The following is a 16,093-nucleotide window of genomic DNA, read 5'->3' as shown; positions in this document are numbered from 1 at the left end:
AATATTTTCCTCTGGAAAAAAAAAAGTGGCCTTGAATAAAGCCTGTAAGTCCAGGAGAAAATCAGTTCAGTTAGTAGTTCTGATTGAATCTTGACATATCTGTTGCTGTCTGTCTCTTTGCATTACATTTAATACATTTAAAATACAGAAAATACTATGATGTTCTCCTGTGTTACTTTTTAAATTTCTACATGGAAACTCAAGCTCAAACTGCGACTTCTTGTGGCTTCTATATTTGTGCGGTTCAAAATATTTAAGCTGTTGTTTTTACTCCAGAGAAGATGGAGCAGAGCTTGTGGTGACAGTGAGGCAGCTCTGAAGCATTAGTTTGTAATGCTGTATGACTGTTAGCTTGCTCACTCAGATTCCATGCTTGCACGTTCTTTACCTTCTATGTGACTTCTCCAGAGAGAAGCAGCCTGAAGTCAGTAGCCAGAGGATTTAAGAGTAGCGCATTTCTATTGTCTGAGAACTCAATCAAGACCTGCTTCTTGACCAACCAGCTGCAAAATACTGACAGTGCATAGAGAAGAGGCATGGCAGTCTGTCTTATGACAGCAAGACTGTGTTTCCAAAAGAGTCCATTCTTGTATAAAATAATGAAAAGGCTATCTACCAAGCACTGTATACTCACGTGTATTTTGGTTCACTGGGCAAACATTATAGTCAGAGCTAAAGTTCCTTTAGCTTTTTTGTCATAGACTCATAGAATCCCCAAGGTTGGAAGAGACCTTTGAGGTCATCCAGTCCAACTGTCCACCTGTCACCAGCAGTTCTCATTAGACCGTGTCCCTCAGCACAACGTCTAAACATTCCTTGAACACCTGCAGGGTCGAGGACTCCGTCCGCCACCTCCCTGAGCAGCCCATTCCAGCGCCTGACCGCTCTTTCAGGGAAGCAGTATTTCCCAACATGCAACTTGAATCTCCCCTGGCACAACTTGAGGCTACATATATAGGTCTCATGTTCCTGGCACGTATTTTTTCACTCTCAGGTTGTTGTGTGGTTTTGTTTGTTTATTTGTTTTCTACCCAGGAACATAGGCAAAAAATAGTAAAAATGCTTGGTTTTCTATTCTTTATTTCGTATTTTGCACCAGGAAGAAAGAGTATGTTCTAGCAGGTGTGGGGGGTTTTGTGTGCATCATTTAACATGCACATAGGAAAGTGCATTGTCCCTACATGAAGTGTTTAATTAAGCTGTTTGCCAATATCAATATGTTTGTACAATAGATGCCTTTAGCACCTAATTTAACACATGAACATTCTCATCTTCTCTCCAGTAATATTCTTCAGTCTGATAGGTAGCGTTAAATTTGACTTTTGAATAGAAGGTGAAAAGATAAAACTCTAATTGGAGCTTTTTTATTTGCAATTACTTATTGATGGGGTTTCTGACAAGCATTATATACTTCAGTGACTTCACTGTACTTCAGTCAAAGACAAAAATAGAAGTGAAACTGGTTCTAAGGAAAGCAAACAGTAAAAAAAAATTACATATTAAGGGAAGATGACCTAGGGCAAGGTGAATTCTGTGTTTTTTGATTTGAGTCTATGTGCTTTGTATTCTAATTGTTTCTGGCACCAAGTTCTGCAGCCCTGAGGAAGTTAATGAAATAAATGAATCAATACATTAAAAAAGAAGAATCCCTGCCCCTTTCATTTTGAAGTAGACACTGACCAAGGCGAGTAAGGTAGCATGGGAGTCCAAACCATGGAGCATGAAGCGGCATCAATAAAGGTAAGAGATGCTTAGAAACCCTGTGCAAAATGCTGAAATTCAGTGACCACCACAGACATGAGCATGTTGGTTATTCTTCCACTTGTCCCATGTGCATGGCAAAAATGGAAATCCTCTGAAATAACTAACAAATTACGTTGTTATGGATACTGCAGTCATCACTATCTGAACACAAGAAATCTGTTGGTGGGAGGCTACGCAGCTGAAGATCAACTCAGAGAATGATAGAACAAAACAAGCCGTTTCACACATGACCTCTCCCTTCTCCATTTCTTCTTCCTTCCCAGAAAATCCATACTGTAAGACAAAAGGACAAAATACCTGGCTTGGGAAATTGTGCAAGTGACAAAACCTGGCACACGCATACATGCACGAACTTCTGACATGGACCAGTGCTGGAAAAGGAAGACCTAAGAAATAGAACTCTTTTAAAAGGTCGCTATATTGCTATAGACTCATGTTTTAAAATTGCTCAGAAGAATTCGAGGACCTTCAAGGCAACAGAGTAAGGTTCGGTCCTCGCTTCAGCTGATACTTGTTTATACAAGGTAAGCCAAGTCAGGGAAGCCAATTGGAAGGACCCAACCAAACACAGTCAACAGTCCCACAGTTAGGTTACGTGAAAGATCTGAGACATGGCTGTTCAAACCCCCTGCACTAAATTAGGAAAGCTGTTTTTCTGCAGCTCTGGACTATGTTGTTACCAATAAGATAGGATCTTTCACCTATCTTAATAAAAATCCCCATCCCAAACCAGAATCCACTTTGCTGAAGGTACGGGGTTCAAATGAATTATCTTCTATCTGTTTCAATGAAAGGTTAAGAAATGATTCTTTAAACTGTCAAAGACTTCTTCCGATGGAAGCAGGCAGTGATGAGAGTGCAGGGAGAAAGGTGTGGAAGCTGGCACATGTGCAATTACAACCAGGAGCCAAGAATGGAACCAAAGAGTGAATCATTGACCCTGCAGTTGTGACACAGGGCTGTTTTATAAATCAGACAATATTTCCAACTGTTCCTTCATTGCTTTATACTGTTGCCATATTCCAGTCTAAATATTTCACTATGTGTGTAATCGTGGCCAAGTCTAAATCTAAATTCCAGAAAAACACTGTGTTGAAGCTTATGGTGGTAATAGTTCTGAGTGTTTTGAAGTGTTCAACTCTTCTCATGAGCGATTCTTTTGTGCACAGGTTATTCTTGGTCTAATTTTTCAGCCAACAACTCATTTCAGTCAGACATTCACAAAGCCAGGAAATGTTTCAGCACGACTCGCCATTTTTAATTGCAGAGAAAGGCACGACCCTCAGTTAGTCCACAGGTAGAAGAGGAGGTCAGAATTGTCTGTCAGCAGGTTGATGATTGCATGAAGGTTTCTACCTCAGCAACAAAGCTGCATGGCCTGAGCCACACCTTTGTGTCACACGAGCAGAGGCATCTTCTGCACCCACTTTAATGTGGTCGGTACAGGTTTGTAACATGCAGCAGTGTACCTAGGGGTACTGAAGGCACTCCTGACATTTACTATTTCTCTCCATGCTTTGAGCTGCTGTAAAATAGTGTAGAACTTCTCTGTAAGATAATACTGTGTTTCAGTCTCACCAGCAATTTCGCATGATCAGTATAATTAGATTAAGGTTGATTACTGTGTAATGGGTCAAGGGCTCTGAAGATCGCTCTGACCGGAGTTCTGTCATTTTCTTTGTGAGCTGAAAATAAATCCTAAGCATGAATGCTATCTGTGACTTCAACATTTCAAGTAGGGTGCTTTTCTTCTCATAGGACGTGTTTCTGTCAGCAAGAACTTGACTGTCTGGGAGAGAGAACCTGTTTTTCTCTGCCATAGAATGGGTAGTCAGAATTCCAGCAGAAAGAGGCATTCAGTAAGAACTGCCTCTTAGAATCCAGGACCTGAAAAGTCACAGGTCCGTCCCAAACCCAGTGGAAGCAAGATGATACTGTTCCAGCAAATTCAAACTATTTTGCTGCTTTTAATGAAAAATTAAAATGAAAATCCTGAGATTATGTAAAAACAGTGATACAAATTATTCATGGCATCATTTCTCCACTGTGATTGATGATTTGACTCAGTTTTGGAAGGAATTTTTTTTGCTGAAGATCAGCATAGAGTTCAACAGTCTCTGGATATAGCACAGTGTGTATACGTAATATATATTTATACACACAAAGATACATAAAACAGCAATTTATCACGTTCTGATGATTAAGAAATTTTGACTGCCTAGTTTAGCGTACTGCAAAGATGTAGATAGCCTTATAACCTTCACCTTATAACCTTAAAGTCTGAACGTAACACTTTAGAACACTTTAATATCTTGTCCACACTACAATTTTTGCCTGAAGTATCAAACTAAACTGTTGTGCTTGAGTTCTGTAGGACTGTGCCTTGTCAGGTCAGGTCTCCGCCCCCTGTTTATTATATTCCAGAATTCTTTCAATAGTGAAGATGGACTGTGGGGTTTTTTTTTCCACTCTGGTGTGGAAAAGTACACACTTCTGTATTGCTCTTCTCTGATACTTGTATGATGCACATGAGCATGTCTTGTGTGTTGTCTGAGTTCCTTCTGTGTAAGGGATTGATGTAGTTTGAAGTTAATTTCCAGCCTGGTTTAGGTAGCCAGCAGTTTGTCCCAGCTGAGCGCCAAATAGCCTCCACTTCCTAAAACGTTCCCAAACAATGGCAATTCCATGGGGTGGCTTTGAACCGTGTGTGAGTTGGTTTAGAGGACCCGCCTAAAGCTACTCTCAGCTACAATTCTTGAACTTAATGTATGGTACTCTCAGCATCTACTGATTTTATTCTGTTGTACTGAATATGTAACAAATACAGCTTTCATTTTGGTCAGAGTCTGAGCTGTGAATCTTACTGACAACACAGTAATATTTAAACTCCCTCAAAGCTGAGGGATATGACCCTATTTTTTACTTTTTTCCTAGCTATGAATCTTGTTCTCATTATTGCCTTAAGAGAAGATATATTGATCCAAGTTGATTGAACTCTCACTCTCTCCTAAGTTCAGTTATAAAGAGTGTGTTAATACATTGCCAGCTGCCAGGGCATTTTTCTTGCAGAATAATAGCAGGAAAAGCTCAGAGAACACGATCACCACAAGTCTTTAACAATAATAATTATAAAAATAATTTTTAAAAATGGAAAAAATGTAGCCTTAGGAGTCATGTGGATTTTGGGGTAATATCGTGTCTGCTTTTGAGACTGAGAAACATTCTATACAAGTCCCAGCTCTGTAACATCTTCAGCCAACTGTCACACAAGCTAAGCAGAATGACTTCCTTTACATCAAGTGTCGTTTCCTCTTCAGTTCCTTGCACTTAGGAAAGGTGCACTTTAATTTCTTTTCAGAGCCTCCCTAAGGAAAAGGCTACTCAATATTAGGAGCACTGAAGTGTTACCTAAGAATATAAGGAGAGTGAAACTTCGCAGTAAGTCTGAATGCTGCCCAGCCTTGAAGTTTCCTTGTCTGCATAGTGCGAAGAATCTTAGAGGCAGTGGTTAAGGACCATTGGTTCATTTGTCTTGAGCCATTTAGCCTTACTGCAGGGCTTGGCTCTCAAGAAGGCATTTAGCACCACACAGACAGAAGTGCTGGTCCTGGGGGCTGTGGGAAGAACTGAAGCACAGTTTGCATTTCTGATTTTTATTATTCGCATGTTGTCCCCAAGATCTGTGGCCAATCACATCATACTGTTGATCCAAAAAACCAAACAAAGACAATGAGTTAGAGATCTTTACAGTAACGCTCTCTGCTTTATACTTCTGAAACAGAAAAATTGAGAGATACTTCAGAAATATTTCAGTGGAGATACAGATGGAAGTGTTTTGTACAGTCTGCCCTTTTTACTCTGTTTTCAGATGTGTAGAACTTGTGATTTACTAATCTATTTTGCACAGTCCTTCCAATATCTGACTTGTAACAAGTTCTGTAAGATAAAACCGGTGTTCCTCATTCAGCTTATTGTAGTATAAATGTTAGGCCTCTGAATTTGCAAGCTGGGAAGCTGCATTGCTATTCTGCACTGGCAAAGTTTACTCATGAGACCAGATCATCTAATACAAATAAGGGCAATTGAGAAAAAAATTACTTGATCCTGGCATCCTTGGAAAAAAAATGTCACCACAAACAGCACAGTGAATAATAACAATGTGCTGTCATGTTGCTATTTCACTGTTGCTCTATTTCCCTTTCATTTTCTGCTAAGGTGTCACCTAATGAGGCTTATAACAGAAGAACAGGGGAGATATGAGGCTGCCATACATGGCTAGGAGCTGCTGAGAAATGCTTCAATGAATGTACTGACATTAAAGCAGAGCTGGAAGATGTAGTGGAGCCTTTCACAACTTGCAAAGCAGACGAAATGATAGCAGCATAAGCAGAGTCACTCGTGTTCCGAGTTGGAGGATAGACTGCGTGCTGAATTCCAGTGCATCCATGGTTTTCATTAAGCTTTGTGCAAATTTTCATAGCTGGGTTTTGTGAAGGTCCCATAAGTTGTCTATTAAGTAGTTTAGATTTGTGGGCTGTATATTCAGGATATGGGATTTTTTAATCGTGCTTCAGTAGTGAAACATCAAAAAACAGTTTGGAAACTGTGCTCCTATGGAATGTTCTCTGTCAAATGGTTCTGTCTGTAGCTGTAGGTTACAGTATTCTATCATGGGTTGTTTCATAGTAGGACTGAAAGCTGAGACCTATACTGTGATTATATAGGGCTTTTTTGACCCAATGCTTGTCTTATTCACACTTCTTTAGGCTTATAAAACTTCGGTAGTATGACAAGTGTATAAATCTACTGTACATAATCATTGCTTTTACAAAGGAGTGGGCAAGCAGGGTATTTAGATTTTGTAGAAAATAAAGACAAGAAAGTAAGTTGAATGCATAAATCTGTGGTTTTGTGCAAGTGTAACAGCACAAATTGGGCAGTGTGAAGTTCTAGATGTGTAAGCTTTTTGCTGTAGCCTTCTCTTGTTTCTACTCACAGTTGCACTTTCTTAAGAGCACAAGACTGAAAGTCGCCCTCCTTTTGAGCTGAGGAGATCAGAGGTCTGCTGCTAGTTTTTGTTTTCCATTGCATGTAGGAAGAAAAGCTCACTGGACAGTCTTTGGGACTGTTATTCCCAATAGGAAGAGGCTTTGACTGTATTAAGACCACGTTTATAACTCATTCCTTCCATTCCCCCATACCCAGGGGTACTCAAGTTGTTTTCTTAGCTGGGTCCTAATACTGGAGTACTCTCACATGCAAGGTTACTCCGAGCTCAGTATCCGTTCTTAAGATGTTAACAGTGATTTGGCTGTAGTAGCTGGCGCTCTGCAAGGTTTTACGGTCTGCTGCTGTTTTGCATATTACCATTATGGGTTGGCAAGCAGGGCTTTGAGACTCATGGGGTGAAGCTAATCCCTGCTTTTGCACTCTAGCAGAAATCTTGGCAGGACTTTATGCTATGAAGAGAGATGGATGGAGGAGAAGGGTTGGGGGGAGGCTGGAAACAGCACTTGAGACTCTGCTGGGAGTCTTAATACTGGCAATTTGTGTTCAGTGTGATAAAGTGGAAAAAGTGCTTGTTTAGGAAGGCTGACAGGGGAACAGAAAGGTAAAGTTTGCTGCTACAGATCAGAACTCCTTCCTGACGCTTTGGCTGCATAGGCTTAGCTTACTATTTTAGAGCAAACAAAGCAACATTGCTTTGTAATGCCAGAGAAGTAATAGAGCGCTTCCTGTACTTAAAATTCAGTTCTACATTCCCTGCAGAAATGCACATGGTTTTCTGTGAAACAAATACAGTTCAACATGTTTGGTATTAATATTATCGGCTTCTTGCTGTTTGCATGTATTTTTGTGCCAGAATAATTTTATACGAGAAAAATATGTCTCGAAAGCTTTCATACAGATGAAAAGCAATACTTTTCACTTGGAAAAGGCCTCCAAAAGGCCTCATGGGGTGTTCTGTGCTGTATCCCAATCTGTAACATGACAGTGGTTCAGACTGAACTTCCCAAACTGTTCAGCTCCTTGCCATACACCCAGTAAGCCCTTTTGGTGGGAGAGTTTTCGTTTGTAAATCCAGGATGCCAAAGGAGATCTTTGATGGGAAAGAGAAGTATTTTGAGTGGCAGAATGTGAAGGTGAATCTATGTGAAATGATGGGACGCTGACTGAGTCACTAAGCAATAGGTGCTATTTACTCCTGAAGGTAATAGCGATATACTTATTTATCTATTTATTTATTTACTTTTGACAGGCCTTTGATTCATTCACCACTGAATACATCACAGGTGAGTAGGTTTGGCACTTGGAAGTTGGGACAGGGAGCTCAAAAAGATAAGGTAATACGTTGTGACAAGATGGGTGATGTTTTGGTAGGTTAGGAGCACGTTACTCCAGATATGCAGAATAAAACTGACTCTAACCAGAATCCTTTGCAGCCACCACTTTTGCATGCCTGATTAGGGAGAGGAAAAAAAAAATGAAGCCTTTACTCATATCTAACCCATATGTCATTAAGATGTGTGTTGTGTAACAAGTCAAAAAATATAAATGCCAACAAGCCAAGGTCTCAACTTAGGTCAGGATGTTTGGGTGTCAGGCTCTTGGTATCTGAATCTAAGGAGCCCCACAAGCACAAAAGATAGCAGGGCTGTAATCACGACGGTAGATCTCATAAGGAAACCAGATGGTTTTATGAAAAGGCAAGACGTGTGGGAAGGCACCTGGAAGACTGAGGAGTAATATATCCCTGTGAGGCATCAGCACAAAAGTTAGCACCGCCTCGCTGTGCCGTCAAACAACTACTTTCTAAAAGAAACACACATGCAACATATCTCGCCCGTTACTGCAAACTAAGATTTGCATCATGAAAATGCAGACCATTGCAGTAAGCAGTAACTAAACTTAGTTCAAACAATTGGTTCCATTCCCTTATGAAGGCACACCCTGTAATTGCTGCTTCTCTTGATTTCAAAATCAGCTGCATCTCACTAAGGTTTATATAGATGATGTTTTCAGAATTTCTTGTGTGCTTTTACCAAAAGCATGCATCTCTTGTATGTTTTTCAGTGTCAAAAAACTGATTGCAGCATGCTTTTTTCTAATTATAATCTTGCCTATTTCTGGCCTCCTTCTTACCTGACCAAATCTCTGATATTTCTTTTTTTCTTCTCATTCTAATCCTTTGGAGAAAAGCGTTTTTCTATTTCTCTTTATTGCAAACCATTGTCATTATTTTTGTTTATAATTGGCCAAATTCTTTCTGACTAACTGGCATTTGAGGATGCTTATGAATTCTGAAGCTGTTTTAAACGCATTTTTTTTTCTCTCATCTTAGGTCTTACACTTCTCAGCATGGCAAACGTTGCAAGTGGGGGAAAAATGATTCTTCTAAATGTTCCTTGTGTTCCTCTAATAGTGTCTATACATAGTTATTTGGCAAGGTAATTATAGCTTGAGTACGTATTAGGGAGATGTGTTTCAATTAGTCTGCTCAGATAGGAGTAGAAATTTAGCTGGAGCAGTGTAGGCTATGCAACATAGCAGGGGCTCTCAGCAGATGAATCCACAGTCACTGTGGCTGTGCTGCTAATGCTATAACTGGTCTGTTGGTTTCCAGCTGGACAGAATTCTTGAGCTGCAGGCACACTTGGGGTTTGCAGGCAGCTGTATGTATGCCTGGGGTGAGGTGAGCCTCAGCACCAGCAGGCCATAGTGCAAGGCATACGGAAACTGTAAAGGCATTTTCTCAGAATTTTGAAATTGCAGAGGTTTCAGTTTGAGCATCTTGGCTGCACTAATGGTCCTACAAGTATCATCTTCAATACAACACTGTCCCACATGCACATCAACAATGCACATCTAGGTATAGGCAAAATTACAGACAGGTTTGGGGGCAAAAAGGTTTGCTTGCATGCAGATAGCTTAGCAGAAATACTGTGAATGTGTGCCACTTACTGGACCTGCGTTTCCAGTTTACCTTAGGAATGAGCTACTCTTCTGCACGTAAAAGAATCTCCTCCAGAGGGCACCATTGGTTCAAGCACGATATACAAGGTGCAGTTTCATCTATTTTTTTCTCCTTTGTAGTCTATTGACACGAAAGCTTAAAAGCCTCCTAAATGATTTTCAAATCCAGTTAAAACGCTATAGAAGGTAAAGGATCTTCGGTTCTATAATTTTAGTATAAAGTAAAACTGGATATTTAATGTCTACAGCCAGCATTTTAACTTTCACTTAAAATAGGACCATATCAAACGAAAAAGGGTTGTTTATTCAGGAACTTACTTGGTTTACCTGTTTCACTGCCCTTCTTATTTCTTCTGCAGCTACTGTATGTGTGCATGTGTCAAATTTGCACGAATAAAATCAACTGTCACTGTATGCATCATGGATTTCCTGCTGTTATGGACCACGATACGTAAGTTGAGCAGATTCATTCTGAGAGTGACAAATGTGATAATTCTCAGGAGATTCCATCTCCAATTCACAGAGAGCTTCCTGTCTGCTATCTTCCCAGTCTCCCAAGCCCACAATAATTAAATGAACTGCAGTTTATCTCTAAACCCGTACACTACTAAATTTCTCTTATGCCTTCTGGAGGAACAGCTGGATTTCTCTGTTACTGTATTGTTATTAAGCACTGGGCTAATTATTAGCTCTTCAAAGAGAAGGCATATAATATATGATGATATGAGAAAGCAAGCCAAGGAAAAAATGGCAGTAAGAAAAAGTCACATTTAACCCCCATTTTTACTTTTGTATGATTGTCTTGCTGCAAGAGGATTTAGTGGATAGGACTGAACTACATCCTGGGCCCTGGAGTGAGAAATTCCTTCGAAGAACCAAGCCTTGTATTCCTCACAAAAAGGATTAGCAGTCTCTGAATGCCTGACTAATTTCTTAAACACGCTTCAGTCCGCTATAAAGAGAACTACAGCAATTCTAATACTCCACTGCTATTTGCTTCCGCTTAACTGTATCAGGGAAGACAGAGGCAGCGAAAGAAAGAACTAGATGGAGCAAAAGATCTGAGACCAGAGCAGAGCAGGGGTGAAGTCAAGTCAGCTCGAATCATTTGCAAAAGTGTACATCCACTGAATGTAAAAGGATCAGCTCTGAAATGTGTATCCAAAAAAAAAAGCCTCACAAGCTGGAGGCACGTCCGTCATTTTTAATGGAAGCTATGGATAAATTGGATAAAGTATCAAGGGTTCGGCTGCTAATAATTCCTGTGTCAGAGGTTACTTGTATGCTATTTGCACTATTAGTGCTTGTGCCCTCTGCCACAGCTTCTGCTGTTCTGCCAGCTGCCGCCTGCTCCGCACTGCTCACGCACCACCTGGGGATGGAGGCTTCAGCTCCAGCAGAGATCTCATCAGAGTCAGAAGACCTCTTGATATTTGGAGATAATGATTATTATTAATGCCAACACCCCTTCTGGGGGACCGTCGCACTAAACTATAGCACAGAATTGGCCATCCCCATTTGTTAATTAATTTTGTTTGTAAAATACTCTTCTGAGGGAGAGGGAATAAATGTTACCATTAAGGACTTAAATAGGCTTTCAGATGAAATACCATAACCAGCTGCAGGTCAGCAACAAACCATTCTTTGTTAAGGTGTTTGCCTTTTACAGAGATACAGACTTAACAAGCTGAATAATCTCATCCTTTTAAGGTAGACTGTTAAGGTGGACTACATCTGTGATCAAAAACACCCTACAGCTGAGAACAGCAGAAAAGAACAAGCAATAGTTCTTTCCAACCGGCCATCCTTTTTAGTATAAAATGTTCTGAAAAGAACTGTGAGAAGGGCTACAAATCCTCCTGCTCGTGGTTCATATCTTACACCTTTTTACCTGCTATTAACATTGTAATCTCCAGCAAAAATAAACCCTGTCTGGCCCACACAACAGCGCGTACATTGAAAGTATAACATTACCCAGGTTATTAAAAAATCAATCAATCAAACAAACAAAAAGCCTTGATATTTGCTAATACTATAAGCATTGCAAAATCAGTAGTGGGTGAAATTGCCTTACAATAACACCCCCTACAGCCCCCCTGCTCCCAAAAAGCTGTCAGCTTAACACAAGCCTCAAATCCTGAAATTACAAGGAGAAATTACTTTTTGGCCTAACTGTCCTCTGACCTTTAAGCCACCAGCACACCATGCTATGGCCTTAACTCAGATAACCTCAGGCATTTTGTTATTGTTCAAATATCCTTCAGAACCCTGGTATTACATAACCAACTTACAAAATATAAGGAGAGTTCTGTAGGTATATCAGGCACCGCAAGAAGAATCTTCCGAGGGAAGATGGAAAAATATTTAGACCTTGGAAAGGAATATGCAGGAATCAACTGTTGACACAGTGGTTCAGAAAAGTGTGAACAAAATAAGCAAATACGTCACCATAGGTTAGCAGAAGAAAACCAGCTCCCATGGAAACTACCTGGATACAATTTCTAAAACTAAATGGGTAAAAAATGTCAGCAGATATGTGACAGGGGAATAGCTATGAAATTCGGTTGTTTTTCACATATGGCAGTGGTCGTGCTGTTGTTAACTGCTTCTGCGTAACATCATTTTTCTATTCAGTATAATGGTGTAACGGCAGATACTGCACTGATTGCACACATAATAGGACTCTTGGATTTCCCTCTCAGGACGAGTCATAGTTTATAGAAAATAACTATATACCACTAGTAGGCATAATACAAGACAAGATATGAATGTGCCATTAATTGTGTGAGACCAAAAAACAGCCCCGGCACTGACTGTGATCCACTAAACCTACTCTGAATCGACGATCTCGATTTTTGAGGTGCCTTTACAAACCTTTGTGGCATAACGTTTTCCAGACTTGGACAGAAATAGGTAAGAATTCCAATTTTGTATTCATCTTCAATTAAATGGAGTTCACAATTAAACTGGTGACACAGTGAACTGAACCATCTGGATGCAAGGCAAACAAAGGGTCCTTGCAGCTAACAGTGGCCTCTGAAAAAGGTGTGAATGAGCAGGCTGCTCCCAGTGCAAGAATGAGCAGGCTGTTCCCACCCTTGCAAGAAGCTTTATCAGGAATGCTACCTAGTAATTTTATTACCTTTTTTATTATTATTTTCCAGCAGTATTTTTCTTGACACTTTATTTGCCTTTTTAAAGTAGTGATGTAAAAGAAAAGAGTAACTTGTGTTTTCTTGATCCACAAGCACCTTGACAGATTTTTCCAAAGTCAAAATAGGTCTTTCTTAAAAGCTTTTAATTGTTTCATAAGTAGTTCATACAGAGAAAAGCTGTTATCAGAGGTAAATAATTTTACATATACCCATGGGTAAAATCAGATATGAAAATGGATAGACAATCCTGAGGAAAGAGCTGAAAGAAGAGATTTGGACAGAGTATTATTCTACTAACAATTACATTCTTAGCATTATGTATTTTCTATTCTTATGTGCATAACTAAGTCTGAAAGCAAATGAATCAAGCGCAAAGTACTCCATCCAATTCATTATTTACTGACCTTGGGAAGATCCTGCACACCAGTTTCAGCTGATGAGGAATGCCTCTCTAATGAGACATGCTAACACGAAAGGTGACCCAGGGCTCTGCATGAGATGGAGCTAATAACTTCTGCTGAGCTGATAAATATGGGTTTCACGCCAGCATTGCCCAAGCTAGTGGGGTCAAGTGACACTGTGGCTGCAAAAATATGGATGAAAGAAAGGAGGCACCAGCAAGAGTCCAAGGCAAAGGGTGGGGAGGCAATTACCAGAAACGTGGTGCTGGATGAAGCAAAGTAAACGATGTCATAATAAAATGAAACTGAGGTAAATGGATTTTGAAGAGGTAAATAAGTCTTTCACAGGGGATACAAAACCCCTTCTGTTTTGTTAAGCTGAATGGTGAGAGTGCTCTGTATGGAAGGAAAGCACTAGAGAAGCAAATCAGCCCGATGTTTCTGTGCATTAGGGATCTAAAATGGCGTAGCGCTGCTGATATAATTATGTTGTCTTGCTTTTCTAGCTACCTATCTGCATGCACTAGCGGTAATTGCTAACAATTATGAGACTGGGCTGCACTTTGCTGCTTCTCAGAGGGGATGCAGAGCATGCCCTATAATTCATCTTCCTGACCCAGTTCAGAAGAAACCCCGCTTGCACTGGCAGGAACTTCTTTGACAGAAGGCATATCAGCAAGAGCCTTTGCTCTGTCTCACTCCACTGGCCGCAACAGAAGTTAGAACCAAAGCCATTGTCTTGATAGCTGCTGTTGTTGCCATCATGCTTAAGGCTTACTTTAAAAAAAAAAAGTATTTTCTGTGTGTAGTAAACAGCAAAGGGAAGAACGTAGATGACACTAGTAGACGTTCTTGTAGTTGGACAAAAGTCTAAATGTTCACAGATAAAGGTTTTACTGGCTAAACAACAAAAAGACCTGAATTAATGTAATTCTAACTTCAACTGAATTTTAAGGTAATTTTTGTCGTACATTCCTAGCTGTCTAAGCCTACTGAAATACCTACAAACAGTAATGCAATTTTAAAATCCAGAGGTGTGTTGCTATCAGACCAGCTGACTTGCCACAGTAACATCCTTCCTGCCAGTCCAACCAAATGAACAGGAACAAAAAGTCCTAAGTGCCTCTCTCTTCGGATGAACGACAGTATTAAATATAATGCTTCCACCAACCCCTCTGCAGTTTAAATACCAACGTAGCTTAAGTAAATGGATAGTTAAAAGGATAAAATAAAGAGTCCAGCATGCCGCTCAGTGAATTAAAGCTGACATTAAATGTGGCTGTAAATTTGCAGTTCTCTCCCTGACAACCTATGGCATTAAGTTCTCTTGATTTTCTTTAAATGCAGTGCATTTAAAAAATTCTAATTGTAATTCAGTAGGAAATTATGGCTTCAGTATCCACGTGACTAAAAGAGAATGAGATTGATCTGGATGTGTTACCTACAAATGTCTGGAAATGGTAAATATCATATTTTGCAATTAGCATTCTGCCCCATGGAAAGTCTTAGGCATCCATATTGAGGCTGATGCAGAGGACTGTTCTTATTGCAGATACTCTAACAAAATCTTCTCTGACTGCCATTTTGATACCTACTTCTTGCCAGCTGGTACAGTTAGACAAAGCTGTAAAATGTCTGTTCTAAAACAAATAAATCAAATGGACAACAGTCATTCTCCTCAAGCCCCTCCTGTTTTATTCTTCAGTTTTCACTCAAAATACCATCATTCTCAGGTGACTTTACAGTTCTTATTTGGAAAGTTCCCTTAGAGTTGACAGGAATTTTGGTCACTCAAAGATACAAAATCTTGAACTGTTCTGGAATTTCCACTTCATTTTTCATGCCACAGAAGGACTTCCCCTTCTTTCCACTCCTGTGAAAGCAACTTAGTCTGGTGTAGTTTCTGGGATCTTTGGGAATTCCTAGCCATATTTGGGAATCCCTAGCCAGACTCAACCCCTCTGTGCCCCTTCTCTTCATGGTGTTGTCCCACCTGTTCCAGTAGCCTTGCTTTGATAGGGTAACAGATTTCTCTGAGCACAAGGCTAAGAACCAGCTAGGTGAATGTCCTCACTATCTTCCAGTGTCCAATGGCCACAGTCCTACTAAATCGGCCCCAGCATCCACATTTGCTTCCTTTTGCACACTTGCTTCCTCACATTAAGGCTTCTGTATTGCCTTAATCTGAAGTTTTGTGAGGTCAGGCAAAGGTGTAGCAACCCAGCAGTGCAGATCCAAAGGGGAAAGCAGCAGTGAGAGCTCTCTGCCACCTCCTTCCTTTGCTTATGCACAAGAGGAAGAGAAAACCACTGTCTCTTGCTTCAGCTGAAGATGAGTAGGTTGTTTACATTCTTCTCAAAAAGCAGTCCTCTCCCTTAGTTCAATGTGAGCAGGACCCATCAGAAATCTTTTGACAAAGTCTGATAAGGTAAACGAGGCAGTGAGCAGATAGTTAGGCTATCATGCAGTCTGCTGCAGACTTGAGGCCTCACTTTGTGTTCCTGATCCTCTTTCATTTTTCAACAGCACCCATAGTAAATTAAGCTAAAAAAAATCAACACATTGTGAAACAACACTGCAGAACTTGCAGAACTGGGGTCGACACACAGATATTTTTGTAATTTCAGTGTCCTCAGTGTAGAATCTTTGATGTGGTGCCAGAGGAGATGCAGTATAAATGGGACAGGGATACTTTACCTGTACGAGAACAAACAGTACCCTTCAAGCACAGAGGTTAATCTCTAGATCTGTTCTTTCAAATGTAGTGGGCTGCACACACATTTAAATACTGGTGGGTCT

Source organism: Lagopus muta, chromosome 2, assembly GCF_023343835.1.
Source record: "Lagopus muta isolate bLagMut1 chromosome 2, bLagMut1 primary, whole genome shotgun sequence".
Classification (NCBI taxonomy): domain Eukaryota; kingdom Metazoa; phylum Chordata; class Aves; order Galliformes; family Phasianidae; genus Lagopus; species Lagopus muta.
Note: the sequence above shows the minus strand (reverse complement) of the source record.